Source organism: Rhineura floridana, chromosome 5 (genome assembly GCF_030035675.1).
Source record: "Rhineura floridana isolate rRhiFlo1 chromosome 5, rRhiFlo1.hap2, whole genome shotgun sequence".
Lineage (NCBI taxonomy): Eukaryota > Metazoa > Chordata > Lepidosauria > Squamata > Rhineuridae > Rhineura > Rhineura floridana.
This window is the reverse complement of record NC_084484.1, coordinates 95876107-95894190: the sequence shown is the minus strand read 5'-3', so window position 1 is coordinate 95894190 and position 18084 is coordinate 95876107. Positions and strand designations below refer to the sequence as shown.

The 18084-nt window shown below is 41.6% G+C and overlaps 1 long non-coding RNA gene across 4 annotated transcripts in view; it reads right to left on the bottom strand.

Moving 5' to 3' along the window:
* Window positions 1–929: 929 nt before the first annotated feature.
* Window positions 930–18084, bottom strand: part of LOC133385146 (uncharacterized) — a 143996-nt gene continuing 126841 nt past the window's right edge. For 3 of the 4 annotated variants that reach the window (XR_009762783.1, XR_009762786.1, XR_009762784.1), the window contains exons 3-6: window positions 6016–6098; window positions 3662–3726; window positions 1802–1856; window positions 930–1415 (exon numbers count right to left, since the gene is read on the bottom strand). This is a non-coding gene — a long non-coding RNA (uncharacterized LOC133385146). The remainder of the gene's footprint in view (window positions 1416–1801; window positions 1857–3661; window positions 3727–6015; window positions 6099–18084) is intronic. The other variant, XR_009762785.1, reaches the window with a different exon arrangement.

Genomic DNA, 18084 nt, shown 5'->3' with positions numbered 1-18084 from the left:
ACAGCTCTGTTCACAGCAAACAAATGAGACCTTGCATAAGAACTTTTCACCTCTGCCTCAACTGATTCTTGACATCAACACTCACTATGAAATGCTTCACTTGAAGAGCACTTTTGACCCATGAATACTTCCATCATCCCAAGACTTCTCAAGTTTCTTGAGGAAGTTGCTTTTTGAAAATGAAATACCTTGTAATACAAGCCAAGTTTTTCAGAGAAGAAATTGAAAACAAATGTTTCTGTGTTACTTTAGGGGAAACTGTTTCATCCATAATTTTCAAATTTTGGAACCACATCTACTTGAAACACTTTTCTTAGTAGTTTGCTAAAGTTTCCTGAATATAATTGCATGCATATGTTCAGAGCTTGGAAAAAGTTACTTTTTTGAACTGCAACTCCCATCAGCCCAATCCAGTGGCCATGCTGGCTGGGGCTGATGGGAGTTGTAGTTCAAAAAAGTAACTTTTCCAAGCTCTGATATGTATTGCTTGAGACAGTAGTTGGGGTCTGTGTGCACATTTACATCTGTTATGGAAATTCACCCATGCATACCATGTGGGGACTGCATTAGCTTCATCCAATATCATGTGGGATTCCAGAAATCCATTGGTGGAAGCATGGCTGGATCAGACCAAGAATGTGGGCCAAGTTGTGCTAAATTCCAGTCCAGCAGTGAGCACTGAGAGAATGAGACAGGACTGTGTGACTACGGCTGATGTGAACTCAATACAGTAGTAATAGTATGCCACTACAACTGGAAATAATTAGGCTATTGCAATAACATGAGAAGATAAAAACCTACCTGTATTGAGCTCATCATTTGTCAGTGATGGGCACATGACGTTTCTCAATATGAAGAGCCTGAGACCCATGGCATGGGGACATACTTGAAGAGTCCAGAGTTAGCTGGACAAATGACATGTGACATCATTTCAGTAGTTAAGAGGTATTTTTTTATTAAGCTTATTTTTGCTCATTAGCAACATACAAAGTGTTGAACTATACTACATGGTCTTCAGGCACTTTTTTGCCTTTTGAGATTAGGAATACAATTGTGAATAAGATACAGATGATGTGCCATATAAGAGGTGGCATGTCAATGCTAGACTTGCTTCCTTTCTCACCTACAGTTTAACATCTTACCTGACTTCCAATAATGTGTCCAATAATAATTCATGGCCCTTAATACCAAAACTGAGTGATAAGTTAAATGTGCTAGCTTGAACCTTATTGTCCATAACTTGAAAGAGACATCAGTTGGCTTCAACTGTTATACAAAAACAGTGGTGGCTGATGGCTCCATGTCAGTGGGGCAGTGGAATCCACTCCGGGTTTTAATCAGAAGTTTCAAGGAGCTGTCCAAGCTTCAGGTCAGGTTAATTTTAGCTTCCCATTTCCTACTGCAATCTGGACAACCTTGACGTAGTGAGCAGAGAGTTAGTATTTATTTATATATATTTTTCAATTTATGAGTTGACTATAAAAAAATTCTATAGACAACATACATAGCTAAATAGATAAAGCTGAAACATGCCATACGGCAACTCAATAAAGCCATAAATCAATAAAACTAACCCAGCAATAGTACAATAAAATCCAGTCATAAAATCCAGCAAATTAAAACCTGAGCAATCAGTCTAACAAAACGCAGACCAGCTATAAAAGCTAAAAGCAGCCAGCAGTTGCAGTTTACAAATTAATAATAAAGTGCATTCATCTTGTAATTCACTGCTAACTAAACAGTAATAAAAACCCGTTGTTTTATGATCCTGGGAGAAGTTCCAAATTAGTTAATAACTGACCAAGCTGTCGGGGCAGGAAGACAAGAGCCAAATGGTTGTCAGTTGTGTCCGGAAGCTGAATGAGAGATAACAGCAGTTGAAGTATTTGAGAGATTAAGCAGTTGAGGTTGCTCCAGCAATCATAACACTGGTAGCTACTTTGTCTCACTGGCAATAATAATGCTCTATGCCAAAGGAGGAACTGGATAGGTTTATCTAATGATATAGCCTTTCCTTGTCCCTGGATTGGGGGCAGCTGTAACCCTGGCCAGCTCTGACAAGAAGATGAGGATGCAAGTGGAATGAGGGAATGACACAATAATGACATCATATTCATGGAAATAATGTGCAGAAATCATGGAAACAATGGCAGGGGGAACAATACCAGGGATACATGCATTGAAGGCACTCTAGACTACTTTGTAGGGGATAGCTATTGTCCAGATGAAATTGTCCAGTGAGGCCAACCAACCAGGACCCAGCTTTTCCCCAATGTGGAAATGGGAGTGGCTGTCTAGAGAGACTGTATGGCGTGGCTGCATATTTCTTGGATGTGACCCAGCAAATATGCTGGAAGGAGGGATACCCTACTGTGAGGAGAAGAGGGATCTCCACATCATCCCACACATGTGGCTATTTATCCTGAATCTTTGGGTGATGCTCAATAGTGATGCCTCTGTTGATAAGCCTTGTATGGAAATATGCAACCTGAGGGACAGTACTTTCTGTATGGGAACATTCTCTCACTAGTCCTTTTTGGCAACTAGCCACTGAGAGAGAGAGAGAAAGAGAGAGAGAGAGAGAGAGACTGACTGACTGACCCCTGTACATCACACAGCGTAACCTTTGTGATCTTTCTTTTAAACAGCTGTGTTAAACTTAAGCAGATTCACTGCATTTAGATCCATGTGCAAAGTTGAGTTTCAGGCCGTTAACAGAAATCAGATTGTATGGCCATGCTTTGTACCATTGTACCATGTTTTGTACATAGGATGCCTGCCAAGGCTCATGCACACCAGCAGAAGGCTGCCTGCCAATCCCTGTAGCCTCCTGGAAGAGGTGAGTCATCTCTGGGGATATTACCAAGACACCCCCACCTCAAAACATGTCCCTGTTCAAAATTGCACATTAGGGGATGGTGCTCAGCAGTAGAAAGTTCAAGTCACTATGAGACTGCACGACTTTCCAAACAGATGGAGGATTTGCCGCATGCTAGCCTCACTCACTCAATATAGCTAATATCCACAAGTCACCTAATGGCTGTCCAAATCTCCATACTGACTCCTGCTAATCCAAGCAGCAAAGCAGGGTATAGCAGTGCCAGCACAGGAGACCCAGTCCAAAAGAGAAACTATAGCTCAAAGATCCTTCTTCTTCTTCTTATTTATTACATTTATACCCCGCCTTTCTTTTCATCATGGAAACCCAAGGCGGCTTACATATGGTTCCCAGGCAGTCTCCCATCCAGAAGAATGTAGAACCTCTGCCTTGAGGCACATTCCCACCCCACCCCCATCACTTCCATTTTAACACGACAGTGCTAAATCAGCTATGGAGGATGCTGGCCTCTTGACATGGCCTATTCTTGATTAAACAGAAGACTGCCATCTCCAGTCCTCATTTCATAATGATGCAGCTGTGCAAGTCAGCAAAGAACAAAATGCTCAGTTTGAAGATCTAATAGTCAATCTACATGTTCAGACTATTACTACTTCAGATTGCAGTTGGGAAATTAGAGGACTGAATGCTATTCCATGCCTTGTACATAGAAAGCTGGCTTTACAGCTTAGTATTTACATCTTAGTTTTCTTTCCTTCTGATATGCTGGCTTAACAAGTTCAGGGAGTTTTTCACATGGCAAGGATTCAGAGTATATCCTACCTGCATTTTGAAGTGGTAGAGTCTTGGAAGGGCTGTGTCACATGCTATCTTCTGCCTGGAAAAAACTGTGAATACAAGCCTCAATTAACATAACGATTTTAAATGCACTTGTACAAATAGGTGCAGAAAGACAACTTGCCCATCTATATTTTTAAAATCAGCTCCTGTAGGGTATGATGTTGTTTCTCTCTGTTTAACACAGAAAAGTTTGCACTGAGTCCAGATGACTAAGGCATTTAATTGATCTTGTGTACTGAAAATATTTTCTTCTCTAAGCTCTCACTGTGCAAAGAACAGAAATCCTTTTGAAAGACTATGTACACAGCAGCAGGTGAAATAAACTTCCTGGGAATTATTAGGTGCTGGTAATAAGAGTTGCCTAATTCTTCTTGGCTATTTCTTAGAGGCTTATTTATTTATTTATTATTTATTTATATCCAGCCCTTCCTCACAGTAAGGACTCAGGGTGGCAAACAAAAGCACTAAAAACACCCTAAAACATCATAAAAATAGACTTTAAAATATATTTCAACAAAACATCTTTAAAAACATCATTTAAAAAAAGCTTTAAAAATCTTAAACAAATTCCAACACAGACGCAGACTGGGATAAGGTATCTACTTAAAAGGCTTGTTGCAAGACGCAGCAAAAAGGTAACAGAGATGGCACCTGTCTAATATTTAAGGGGAGGGAATACCAAAGGGTACGTGCCACTACACGAAAGGTCTGCTTCCTATCTTGTGTGGAATGGACCTCCTGATAAGATGGCATCTGCAACGTAGTGATCTGCTGGGTATATAAGGGGTAAAATAGTCTTTCAGGGATCCTGGTACCAAGTTGTATAGGGCTTTGTACACTAAAACTAGAACATTGAACTTAGCCTGGTAGCTAAAGGGCAGCCAGTGCAATTCTTTCAGCAGCAGGGTGACATGTTGCTGATACCATGCTCCAGTGAGTAGTCATGCTGACACATTTTGCACCACCTGCAGCTTCCAGACCATCCTCAAGGGCAGCATTTTTGTATGCTGTTTTGACTAATGTACACATTTTTTGCAAGCAATGTTCCCTAATATAATGTGTTTTCCTATGTTATTTTCACTAACATATTATTTTTCCCCTTATATATGTATTTTTGTAAACTTTGCCTGGCTGGAGAACTGCATTGCAAAATTCGGATAACCATGAATTTTGAAGGATAGCCATGTTTTTGTCTGAATTTCAACTAATATACACATGTCTGTATGATGTTTTGCCTATTGTATACATTTTTGCAAAGTAATATTCCCTAACATAAAACATATTTTGCTAATGAGGTTGATGCATGCTTACCCTAGTATATTATTTATTACATTTATTTATTACACTTATACCCCACCTTTCTTTTCATGATAGAAACCCAAGGCGGCTTACATATGCATTTTTGTACACATTACTTGGCTGGAGAACTGCCTTGCAAAACGTGGAGAAATCTGAATTTTGAAGGATGGCTGTGTTTCGATACACATATTGTTTCAGAAAGTGTGGATTAGGCAGGTTCACCTTGAAATGCAAACTGAATTGAATTTCTCCCCATGCCTGAAATTGTTCTAGAAAAGATCCTGGATAATCAGTTTCATCCAAGAATACCTGGATCTGGACCATCACAGCTCACTTGACCACTGTACTACAAAACTGCAGGTTAGAAATTGGTGTGCGGATGTTCAGGTTAGCTGGGTCCAGTACTGAAACCACACAAAGAATAAATTGTTTCCTTTAAAGGAGTCAGCATTACTCCCTTCTTTTAAGAGGGCTTCACTAAAGTGGCGGGGTGTGTGGGCCAATGGCCCTCCAGAGGTTGCTGGACTACAGCTCCCATAATCCCTGACCATTGACCATGCTGGCTGGGGTTGATGGGAGTTGGAGTCCAACAACATCTGGAAGGTCACAGGTTCCCCATCCTTGCACCAAAGCTTTTGCTAGTAAATACAGGGCTAGCCTGCTAGTATGAAGTGGCTATGATGGAAAGGGACTGAGGAGGCATGTAGTACCAAGAATCTTGTCTATGTCTTCAGACAACATCTGCTGAACATTATCCATAGAAATCTGACAAATAAACATTATGGATCCCTTCACTTCAACTCAATAAACTGCAAGGTGAAGTAGGTGTGAGCAATTTTATCCACAAAGTATATTGCAAATTTGGCATAGCCATCTGTTCAAAACTTATGTGACAACATTTTCACATAAGAATCAAAGGTTTCCAAGCATTTCCCCCTAATGCATTGAAGAGCTATGGTTAACTGTGTGTTGTCAAGCAACAGGTCAGTACAAACTGATTTTAAAACTTAAATAAACACACCAGAACAAATTCTGACCTTAGTCACAGTGTTTAAGCTCTACACATGCTGTACTTTTTTCATCAGAACTTCCTTAATGCACATTGATTTGACGTAAAGACCTGAAAATAGAGTAGCACATTAAGCAATAACTACAAGTGTTTGCTAGCTTTAAAAAATGTGGTTAGGTTAGCAATTAAGCAATCACACACACACACCCAAAATAGTTTTAATGTCATTGAGCTGGAATTTAGTTTAAGTGACTTGTTCATTTGAATTAAATTAAGGAAAAAAAGACTTTGGAAGGAAAAAGGGGTGAAGGTTGTTTTAAAAGCAGTCACATATGTAGGGGATTAACCAACAGCCAACTTTCACTGCTTACTACGCAGCCCAAGCTTTGATCTGGTGTACCATTACAATGCATGGTTGCACCAAGTAGACTTTGTACAAAACATTGCTTGTAGGTACATAACTGCTTCTTCTCCCACTACAGAAGCAAGAATAAACATAATGTAAAAGTCTAGCTGATTCAAAGGCATTGTTCCAGGAAGAACATATTTAAAGAACCAGAGGTCTAAATCCAATGTAGAGTTAAGCACACTTAAGTCCCTGAAACAATGAGTTTACGCAAGTCTTAGTTAGAAAGCCAGTGTGGCATAGTGGTTAGACTGTTGGACTATGACCTGGGAGACCAGGGTTCGAATCCCCACACAGCCATGAAGCTCACTGGGTGACCTTGGGCCAGTCACTGCCTCTCAGCCTCAGAGGAAGGCAATGGTAAACCCCCTCTGAATACCGCTTACCATGAAAACCCTATTCAGAGGGTCGCCGTAAGTTGGAATCGACTTGAAGGCAGTCCATAAGGCTATAAATGGCTACTACTACCCATGATGGCCATGTGCTATCTCCAGTATTGGAGGGGATGTGCCTCTGAAAACCAGTTGTTGGGAAGCACAAGGGCAATTACTATTGTGGTCCTGCCCTGCTTCCAGGGTTCTCATAGGCACCTGTTTAGCTACTGTGGGATCTGGTTGCTGGACCAGATGGGCCTTTCATCTCATCCAACAAGGCTCTTCTTTTGTTCTTATTGTGGAAGGGGTGAAGCTTTCTGCAAGAGATCAGTTTAGATTAGGGGTGGGGAATCTTCACACTAGGGATGGAAGGATCTGTCAATTTCAGTTCTCTCTGTTTCCCATTTCTGCAAACTTAAATTCAATCTCCACATTTCTGCAGCAATTTGTAAAACAAAAAACCTCATTAAAATTCTTCAGTATTCTAGTGAAACTTTCTCCTGATAAACACATTTTTGCAGGAGACATGCCTAAGCCTCTTTGCAGATTTTTCACATTTGCTTTTTGTGGGGAGAGGGGGATTCTTTAACATTCACCTAAATTTATTGTATAGTAGTATTTGCAGATATACTACTACTATGCACTACCTGATCTTTTATTTTTTGATTTTTATTTTAGATGGTGTATTTTTATATTTGTTATATTGATCTTGTAATTTTATTATTGTATATGTTTCTATGTTTGCCGCCCAGAGAGCTGTTTGCTAGTCGGGCGGAATATAAGCTGAATAAAATAAAAAAAAATAAAAAAATAAAATCTCAGGTGAGCCCAGCACAGGAAATATGCATTCTGGCTGCTAGGGAAAAAGGAAGTGCAAAGTATGGAGATTCCAAGAACTAGAGGGGAAAAACACAGAAGCAGGAAAAGTGCATTAAAAGGCAGGGAAATACAGCAGCTCTTTAAAATCCCAGGGATTCCTATTGCCTAGTGTCCAAACAAGTCACTTATCAATAGCTCTGACTTCACTCGTTGGCTAATAACATTGGCAGGTAGGATCAGCCAGGCTAATTCATTTCACATAAATTGTTTGGAAGGGTATTTGCGTAGTTTGCCCTATAATTTTCTAGAAGGGCTAGAGATTTACTACTTTTTAAAAAAAAGAAAGCTCAGATTCAGGGCTACCTTCTGAGGGCACCATAGCACTTGCGGGTCATGGGTTTTTTATCACTGGACTACAGACTTCATCATATGACTGGAGTGAGATCCTCAATTGTCAGATATATATACACATGGTTGTATATTTGAGTTGGGGGCAGGATTGTAAACAGGAAATAGTGAGATCAGAGGGAAATGAAATGCATAAAAGTATAGATGATGATGATTATATAATTAAGAGTGGCAATTCACAAAAACAGTAGTTGGTAACTCAGATATCCTGGCATTGGCAAGCTAATTAACACATATACCATCCTTAAAATTGTAAGTCGCCTTGAGGGCCTTTGGCCGAAAGGCAGGGTATAAATATACTTATAACAGCAACAACAACAACAACAACAACAATAATAAATCCTTTGTCTTGGTTCAATCTACAAGTGATAGCACTGAACCTTTTGATGTATTGTAATTCAACGGTTTCGTGATACAGTCTCCCTTTGAAATTTCTTTGTTCCAGAATGGCCAATTTAACATCATTTACAAAGTGCCCTGGGAGACTAAAATGTTCCCTCCTGTTTCAAAATTATCATCTCTGATGCCAGATTTGTGCCCATTTATTCTTTTCTGACAGACTGACATATTTGTCTTATGTAGAGTGCAGAAGGGCCTTGCTGCCAGATGATGGCATATATCACACTGGAAGATGAGCAGGTGAATGAACTCCAATGTTGTGGATTGCATTATTAGATCCTATAATACTGGTGCCAGAATAGATATGGAGACAGAGTTGGCATCTCAGTCTGCTGCAGGGACTGGTCCCTGTGTCCATATTCCTGTTATGGTACCATCTCTCCATATGCCCCTTCCAACTCTACGATTCCATGATTCTATACTGGAGGCATTCAGGATGCAGCTGGACAGCCATCTGTCGGGAATGCTTTAATTTGGATTCCTGCATTGAGCAGGGGGTTGGACTCGATGGCCTTATAGGCCCCCTCCAACTCTATGATTCTATGCCAGGGTGGAGAGAAGCAGAGCTCTGTTGTAACTGACATCTCTAGCTTTGAGTAGATTTTAGGACTCTCCAGTCACAGCACTTTGGAGAAAGGGAGCTGAAAGAATGTCTCACCTTGTTCTCTGTTTTATGCTCTGCTAGTGGTGCTTGCTTCTTGGAAAATGTTGGGCACTCAAGTCCTTCTGACTCTGTGGCTCATGCCCACACATCCACCTTAGCTTTGCACTTTGTTTCTGTGATTTGTGGTGCCAAGTAATCAGAACACAAGCCTGAAACTGTTCCCCCCACCCTATTTATTAAAACTCTCTACCCCTTGCACCCATTTTCTGACATTCTGCAGATTTTGCAGATTACTTTCTAGGAGCATCTCTATAATGTATATGTTTTCATAATAAAATTGTTGCCCACAAAACCTTAGGGAGTGAAGCAAATCCTTTTTAGTTCTCTCCCGCCAATCAAATTTAAAGCTGCCTAGCACAAAAAATTCTGGATCTATTTGTTGCAATTTGGCTTGTTTCTTATCAAGGTAACTCAATGAAGTATTCAATTTTCATACAAATTACTTATAAAACAATAGGGGAAATTAACTGAATCCCTTTTTAATCCCCCCAGAACTAGAGCTGTGCAACTGAATTGGCCAAATCCCAAACCAAATTGGGCAACTCTGAATGGGGCCAAATCAAGTCTGTTCGATCTGAATGGAAGTGATTTGGAGCGCAAAACACTCCGGACAGCTAGTCTCCAAAGTGTTGCAAAACAGCACCAAATAAAGAGAATGTCAGGGTGGGGAGAGGGAAAAAAGGACAGCTGGACTTTGCTTGACAACAAGATCAGCCTCCAAAGACCTCCTCTCCGTCCCAGCAGTTAAATCAGCTAGACTGGTGAGAACTAGGGAGAGGGCTTTTTCAATCCTGACACCCACTCTATGGAATTCCCTCCCAAATGACATCTGCCATGCCCCCTCCATAATGAGTTTCCGCTGGACCTTAAAACCTGGCTCTTCAGGCAGGCCTTTGGGGTGGGTTAGGTTTTAGTGTTACCGTTGGAATTTTAAGGTTTTAATGTGAATTGTATGCTTTATGTTGTGCGTCGGCCAGAGTGGCTGGAGAACCAGCCAGAAGGGCGACTAATAAATAAATAAATAAATAAATAAATTCAGGACTAGAATCTTATCCAACACTCTCCAGTCACAATGTTGGGAGGGGGAGAGAGGATGGTGAAGTGTTAAAAGCAGCTTGCTCTCACAGCCTCTTTCACTCTTTTTTGTAAGTTCTTTGAACTTTAGAAAGAGTTTGGTGGCATTTGTTCAGCTTGTCTTTTGTATCCTACCTAGCCTTTCTGAAACCTTATTCTATAAAAAAAAATAGATAAATGAATGAATGATTTGTCGTCTGTGCCTTAATCTTACTCATTACTTAGGCAGTGTCACTTCCCCTATTCCCCCCCCTCCCATTTTAGCCCCAGTTTGTAAGGTTGGCTTGGCTTACGGCTGTGTTCTGTTTACTGTATCTGCCTTTTTTAGAACTTTGTGGGGTGTGTCAGTAAGTCGTATGAGTAGATTGTACACACAGTCCAGGACATTGTACATAATCAGTGCTCAAGCTGCACCCATACACTGAGTGTATTATAAAGTGTTGCACTGGCATGAGGCATCTCCTTAGCAGCTGTGCTGCCACCAGAGGCAGAGGTGGCAGAGGCACTGGCAGTAGCAGCAGCGGCACCAAGACCACTGGCCAGATTGGCTCGCCTGCAGTCAGGCTACTCCACCCTAGTACTGCTCATGGTGGAGGTGGTGGGCAGCAGCAGCCCACCCAGATTCCTCCCTGTCTGGAGTCTGCTGGTAGTGGAAGCAAACCTGCCCCAACTGTCAGGAGGTTATTTGAGGAGGTAGTAAGCACTGGCAGCAGCGAAAGCCTGACAAGGGCATCCCACTGGTGGGAGAGGGAAGGGAACCCAGACCGCTGATGGACATTGGCATCTTTGATGAGTTGTCTGCTATCCCCAGCTTGGTTCAGGAGGAGAATCTCTTAAGCTGCTCTCCTCTAGGCAATAGCGCTATTGTCTGGAGCCCTGGGGAGCAACAGCAGGTGGCCCCTCCGCCAGTGCTATACCTCCTCTCCTGTCCCCACTGCTTCAGACCGAAGGCAGCCAGTCTGATTCACCACAGAAGCGTCAGAACATTGTGTGGAGCCATTTTGAGGAGGGAGTGGATGCCGCCACTGCTATGTGCCATCACTGTAGGCAGATAGTGAGCAGGGGAAAGTGGCAGTGTGTTACACTACTGGCAGCATGCTCATGTACTTAAAGAAGGAGAGCCAGTCGGTCTTGCTTAGGGCAGACTGTCCCAGCAGTCAGACAGCAAAGGCAAGAAGGCAGTACGTAGTGTAGGAGCAAGGACTGAGTCTCCTCATTGGGATGTGCTAGAATTCTGCCCAATTTGGATTTGGCACTGAATTTTCCATTAATTCGCTTATTCTCTGTCATTGCAGATCAGATTTTTATGTAGCGATTTTTCATGGCTGTTTTCAAAACTGGATTGTTTTTTTAAAAAACCTCTAAAATATTGATATTAAGAACAAGAATTTAATAATATTTCCTTTCATTTATCAATATTTCCTTTGAAAATATCAGCATTAATATCAATATTTTTATGTGAGAAAATAACATAATGGTAAAAGCAGAAGTTTGTGGACAAAGAACAAACTCGAATCAACACCGGCTTCTTAGGTCGATGGAATACTTTTGAACCAGCACCAGCCAATGGATTCCCCCCTAGTCCCAACTAGTTCTCAGTCTCTCCTCCCCTGAGGGATAGGCAGGTACCAGTGGAGGAGATGAGGTGGGGAAAGTATGGCAGAGGTGCTGATGGTGCATTTCTCCTCAGATTGGAACAGCTGGGGTGGGGTGCATGTTTACTTGTCCCTGATGGCTCACTGGTGGGTGTCCATGGGGATCAAAGTAGCCAGCATTTCAGGAAGGAAGGGTATCAGTGGGCCTTCCTTCACAGAGAAGTAATGGAACAGCCCTACATGGCAGTGGAGATTATGGCAACCATGAACTGCAGGATGGAGGGCTGGCTGGCTGAGTGCTAGCTCATCCATGGCTACATGTTGACAGTAGGGGGAGCAAACACGGTAAAGGTGATGAGTGAGGGTGGGAATCTGCTGCATCACCCAAATACTCTACCTGATTGTAAAGAATGCCCTTTGTTTGGGCACCAAGGTTTCTGCCCCTTACTCTGTCCATAAACTCCTCAAGAGTAGTAAAAGGATTCCTGGCTATTTCCACCACAGCTTAAAGGAAAGTAAGCTGTTGCAGGAGAAGCAGGCAGAGTTGGGATGTGGCCTGGTGAATAGGGGTGTGGCCCAGAGAGAGTCCCAAAGGTCTGGCAGAGAGGACTGGAGTGACACGTTTGACCTCTGAGGTCCCCCACCCTTGTTCTTGCCTGATCCCATGTATGCTTAATCATACGTAAGCTCCGCTTGGACCTGTGGAACTTATTCCAGGCAAGCATAGAGAGGACTGCAAATTTGACTTAAAAAATCAGGGAGCTGTACAATGAAGTCTGGCCATTTATTGTGCATCTGACTTCCACCCATGCATAATAAAGCAGCATTTAAATTTCCATGTCTGTTCAGGTGATTATTAACTCTGTAAAACCTTGCACAAAGTTCTGATGAAAAGATGTCAAAAAGAACATCATGATTCTTTTGAATGTTTGTTCTTGTCAACCTAAATGACGTTTCAAAGGGAAGTCAAGTGAATAAGGCAAACTAAATTGATTCTGTGCTACGCCACTGAGTTTAACCACAGAACTCTTGGTAGAAATAATATCATTCGCATTCTTTTCTTTTTTTAATGGAATGATTCTAATGTTTGTGGTGCAATTATCTTTGGATTTATCCACACGGGAGCTTAACTTCATACTAAAGATGCTGCTTTTACCGGCATAATAGATTTTCAAAGTCCACACTTCTTGCTCAATGGTAGCTTCCAATCCACTGTTTTCCATTCACAGAAGTAGGGTGCAGTTGTTCTGGCTTCAAGGCTGAAGCCGGAGGAGCACCTCGGCATGCAATTGACAAGAAACAATGAAACTGACCTCCCCTTCTGGCAATGAAAGCATCCCCAGGAAAAGGCTAGGGAAGAAAGGGGGATTAGATATTCTGGAAACGGAGCCCATCGCTTGCAAATAATAAACTCACTTGATCAAAATAATAACATGGAGACAGGAGCGGAGGTTGGTTTTTTTTAAGTGGCTCCTGCTGTGAGTGATTTAGACTTTAATTCCCCCCCCCCAGATGTTCTCTCTCAACCCCCCGCCTTTCTTGTCTGGGGCTTACTTTGAAAACAGGAGAGAGTGGCAGAAGTTGCTCTTCAGCCCAGAGGATATGAAATGAAGGGAGAAGGAGGGAGTGGGCATGGAGAGGAGAACGATTGACACATCCACTTAAGAGCATCAGAGCAAAGCTTCTGCAAGCCCTAGAGATACAAAGTGGAGACGTTTTTCCCTTCCCTTTTTGGATTATATCAGGATTGGGTTAATACAGATTTAAAGGGGGAAACTGTGTGATAGCTTCTACTTGCCTGCAATGTCATGTGAACCATGCAAATTAAAAGAGGATGCAAGTAGCACCAGATACACAGTAAATCGCTGTGTGGATTTGAAGATGCTGGTCAGGGTAATTACAACAGTTATAATTGTGAAAATATATGGTGGGGACAAGTACCTATTAGGATAGGTGGGGTGGAATGCTGGGATGCGAACAGAAGGCGTAGCCAAAACCAGTGCTGGGTGAGCCTGAGCCAATAGTAGCTGGAACAAATTAATTCTAGTTTTGTCCCCATTCTCCTCCCTCCTAAGTTCTACAGGGGGGAAACTGAGACTAAGAAGGAGGAGGATGACTGCCAGACCACCCCCTGAACTGGTTATAAGGCAGGTGGGGGCTGGCTGAGGACAGGATGAGGTTGCTAGGGAAGTGCTACGTTCATCTTAATGGACCACCTCCACTCTTACTATGTGGAATGGAAAGGTGTTTCCAGATGGCTGCTTGTTGCAGGATGGGAGCAGGTCATGCATGTAAGGTTTTTTCCTGTTTTTTGTTTGCACAGTCCACAGACATGGACAACAAAATGTCAGCCTGTATTCCCCCCCCCAATTTAATCTGACTTTTCCCTTTCCAGGAAAAACCCAAAATTTTAAGGAAAAAAACGTCTGCAATATCAGAATGGCCTCTTAGCACTATTAAACACCCACCTGGAAGCACCCAAAGTATTAATCTCAAACAAGACACCAGGTATCAAAGCATCAGACGTGTGGTGGAAGAGAGTAGCTGCATCCCACACATACTGTTTTGTTCAATGGCAAAACTTTTATTGATATTGTTAGACACAGTCCAGTCTCTCAGCAGTGAGATATTTCAGGGATGCATGACATACCTTGAATTTGGTTTCCTTAGAAAGAAGATTACTGAAGAGACTGTGCTGTCTTTGTGCTATATGGATTTATTTACATATATGTGTATGTGTATACACACACACACACACACATATATATACAGACTGAACATAAGATGGAAGGACTAGCAGCATAAACACTCCAATAGATCTTTGCCCGCCATTAAGTTTCTAAGGGGTGGACTATGGTCAAAGTTTTGAATTCAGCACAGAGAGCAAGTCAAGCCTCTGTCTCTTCCTAGCCCAATCTAAAATGAAATGCCCCCTGGTCTATTTTTCTCTGTCACTCATCAGTGACATCACCTCTCACATTGCTATTGGGATTGCACAGGGAGGTTTATCTTTTCACTCCCAAGCTGCAATCAGGACTAGAATTGCACCCTTCCCTGTCCATGCTCTTGACATATTTTAGGGGTGTAGTCCAATACACACCTGGGAGTAAGTCCCATTGAATCCAATGAAGCTTACTTCTGAGTAGATATGTATTGCATTGCAGCCTAAGTCCGCAGATGTCCTTCAGCACATTGAAGTAACCCTAAAAAGTTAACGCAGATTGACTTCATTAAGTAGATACGAGACCAAAATAATAAATTAAGTATAAAATAATTTAAAACGTTGTACTATATGAAACAGTACTTCATCTACAAATTGTGGGATTAGAACGAAGTTTTTGCATTTGCCTTGGTCTTCTGCGGAACTGCAGAATGATACTGGCTGAGTCATTTCACTTAACAGCTCAGTTCACCAGGGATAATCCGGCGTTTTATTTATTTATTGCTTTTCTATCCAGCCCTTCCTCCAAAAGCAGCCCAGGGCAGCAAACAATCAAACAGTAAAATAATACAGTTACAATAAAATAAAAACATACTAAAACGTTTAAAAAACATTAAACCCCTTTTTAAACCTCACAGCTAATTTCAAGGTTGCTGGGAACAGTCTTTTTCAGCCATCAAATGCCTGGGTGAGCAGGAATGTTTTAAACTTCCTCCTGAATGCCACAAGGCTCTTTGTTGTTTTGGCTGCAAAAGAGTAACACAGCCACCCCTCTGGGAATGTTACAAATGAGGAAGAGAGATGCACCTCAAACAGGCACCTGCCACCCAGAAAGCCATTATAGATTAGTGCCAAGTGAGCACCAGAAACAACAGGGCCTCCCCTGTTGATTGTAGGACTCAGTATGGTTGATATATTGGAGGGAAGGTGCTCTTTTAGGTATTTAGGTCCCAAGCTATTTAGGCCTTTACTTGAATTGGGCCCAGTAGCTCACTGGCAGCCAAGGGCTGCCAGGTTCAGGGCCTGAGACTGATCCTGTATCTTTAGGAGAAGAGAAAGTCAGCCAAGTGCAGGTGTTCTTGCAACACTGCAATGGGAAAAACCACAAGATGGAATTCTCCCTCCCCCCTGCACAACTTTTAAAGATACAGAAGACCTCTTGGAGGCCGGGCCTGGTAACCAAGAGGTCTAAGTTGTGCAGGGGGAAGAGAGAATTCCACCTTGTGGTTTTTCCCATTACAGTGTTGCAAGAACACCTGCACTTGGCTGACTTTCTCTTCTCCTAAAGATACAGGATCAGTCTCAGGCCCTGAACCTGGCAACCCTACAGTACAATGCTTTCAGGACCTGTAACACATGGTTCTAAAGGGCTGCCCCACTCACCAATCTGGCAGGCAATTTTATCACCTATAATAAAATTTCCAATCCTATCTGGATCTCAGTTATCCAAAATTTCTAATTATAGTAAAAAATAATATTTTGAATCAGATCTACTTATATTGAGGGACGTCTCTATATGATTTAATAACATGTCAAAAATAATCTCAATAATTTAGGTGCAGGTCTGGCCTAAGGCATTTTGCTGCCTGAGGCAAAGGACAAAATGGCACCTTCCCCCAGGACAGGCCATGTGGCATACACACTTCTGTCCATTCCATGCATCTCAAATGTCCTCACTCTGTCTCACGGTAGGCCAGCCCTGTTCAGGTGTTTGTAGCAACAACAGTACTAATGGGATACAGAATACAAGTTAGGAGGGGCTATTATGTTGCATATAGCAATGATGGCTTTTACGTGTGCAGAGGGGCTGCCCTTGGGGCAATATCTTGAGGCTGGTCATGTGTCAGCAAGCTGTGATGTTGCTATGGCATGGCATTAATTGCACTTAATAGTAAACACTGAATTGTAGTGCAGTTGGTCTGCACAGGATTAGGCCATGTGAAGTTTCTTTTGCTACAGGGTTTCAGATCAAATCCTACCTTGGCATTAACAACAACAACAACAATAAAAACAACTAAAAGAGAAAATCCCTAATGTGACAATTTAAAATGTACGTCTATTCTGTGTGTGTGTGTATATGTGTGTGTGTGTGTGTGTGTGTGTCTTGGAACAGTAAAGCAACTTTTCTTCCTGACAGAATGAGGAATTACTTCAGGTGGAAACATGACAATGCAGCCTCACCCTGCTTATAACACAGGAACTGTTGGTGCAAAATGACAGTCTCACAAATGGAACAGGTACTGAACAGAATCCAAAAGGAATCATGGAGATGTATATGGAATCTCATTCTTTACATTTTGCTTGGTGAGTTAAGACTCTCTTTAAAGAAGTATCTTTTTTTACTATTTATTCTTACCTGATGGTCCACAAAGAGTCCAAAGCAAATGATTTTTAAAGAGCTAGAAGCTACTTTGTCGATATCACTCCAGAGGGTCCCCCCCCTCCCAGATGCTGCTGGATCTTTTAAATCCATTTGCTATTTATTGTGTATAAAGACTGGTTTGACAGATTTTTTCTCTCCCAAATGACACAAAGGTGTAGCAGACTTTCACAGTACTAGCAAAATACTTTGGTTCCACTATAAATGCGTCAAGGGTTTGTGTTTTGTTTTTGTTCTTGTCAGCCTTGAGACTTTTTGCCAGCTTTAAATACGCAGCAATACTGAACCCATTTTTATTCTCTGTGAATGAAAGCTTCTCTTTCAAATAGAATTCAATACTACTTACCCACTTTTTGTTGCTGATGTTATCTGTGTACAGCTTAAACATCCATTTGGATAACAGCACATTTTTTTAAAAAAATTGGAAATTCATAAAACTGTTTACTTAGGCCCCTTATCCTGGAAACACAAAAGTATTCCTTATGAAATCATACTATCTATCTGTCTCGCAAGAGCTGACGTGGTGTAGCGGTTAGAGTGTTGGACTGGGACCTGGAAGGCCAGGGTTTAAATCCCTGCTCAGCCATGAAGCTTACTGGGTGACCTTGGGCGTGTCACTGTCTCTCAGCCTAACATACCACCAGGTTGTTATGAAGATAAAATCAAGAGAGGAATAACCATGTTTGTATACTACCTTGAGGATCTTGGAGGAAAGATAGGATAGAAATGTAACAATAAATAATAAATAATTTGCCAGGAAACTAAAATCTTGAGTCTGAAGTTGATGTATGGATATTAGAGTGAATTAGTATTAATTGTTGTTGTTATTGTCATTTAGCTGTGGCACATACGCAACATTGGCCTAACCATTATTTATATATTTTGGATAAATGAACTAGAGTAGCATACTGTAAATATATAATCTTACACTGATTTTGTCTGATACCCCTACAATACAACAATACTGACCCTTAGGAAAAATGTAGATCTATGTCCTCTTACATAATCTCTATTGGTATATTATTAATCTTAGACGA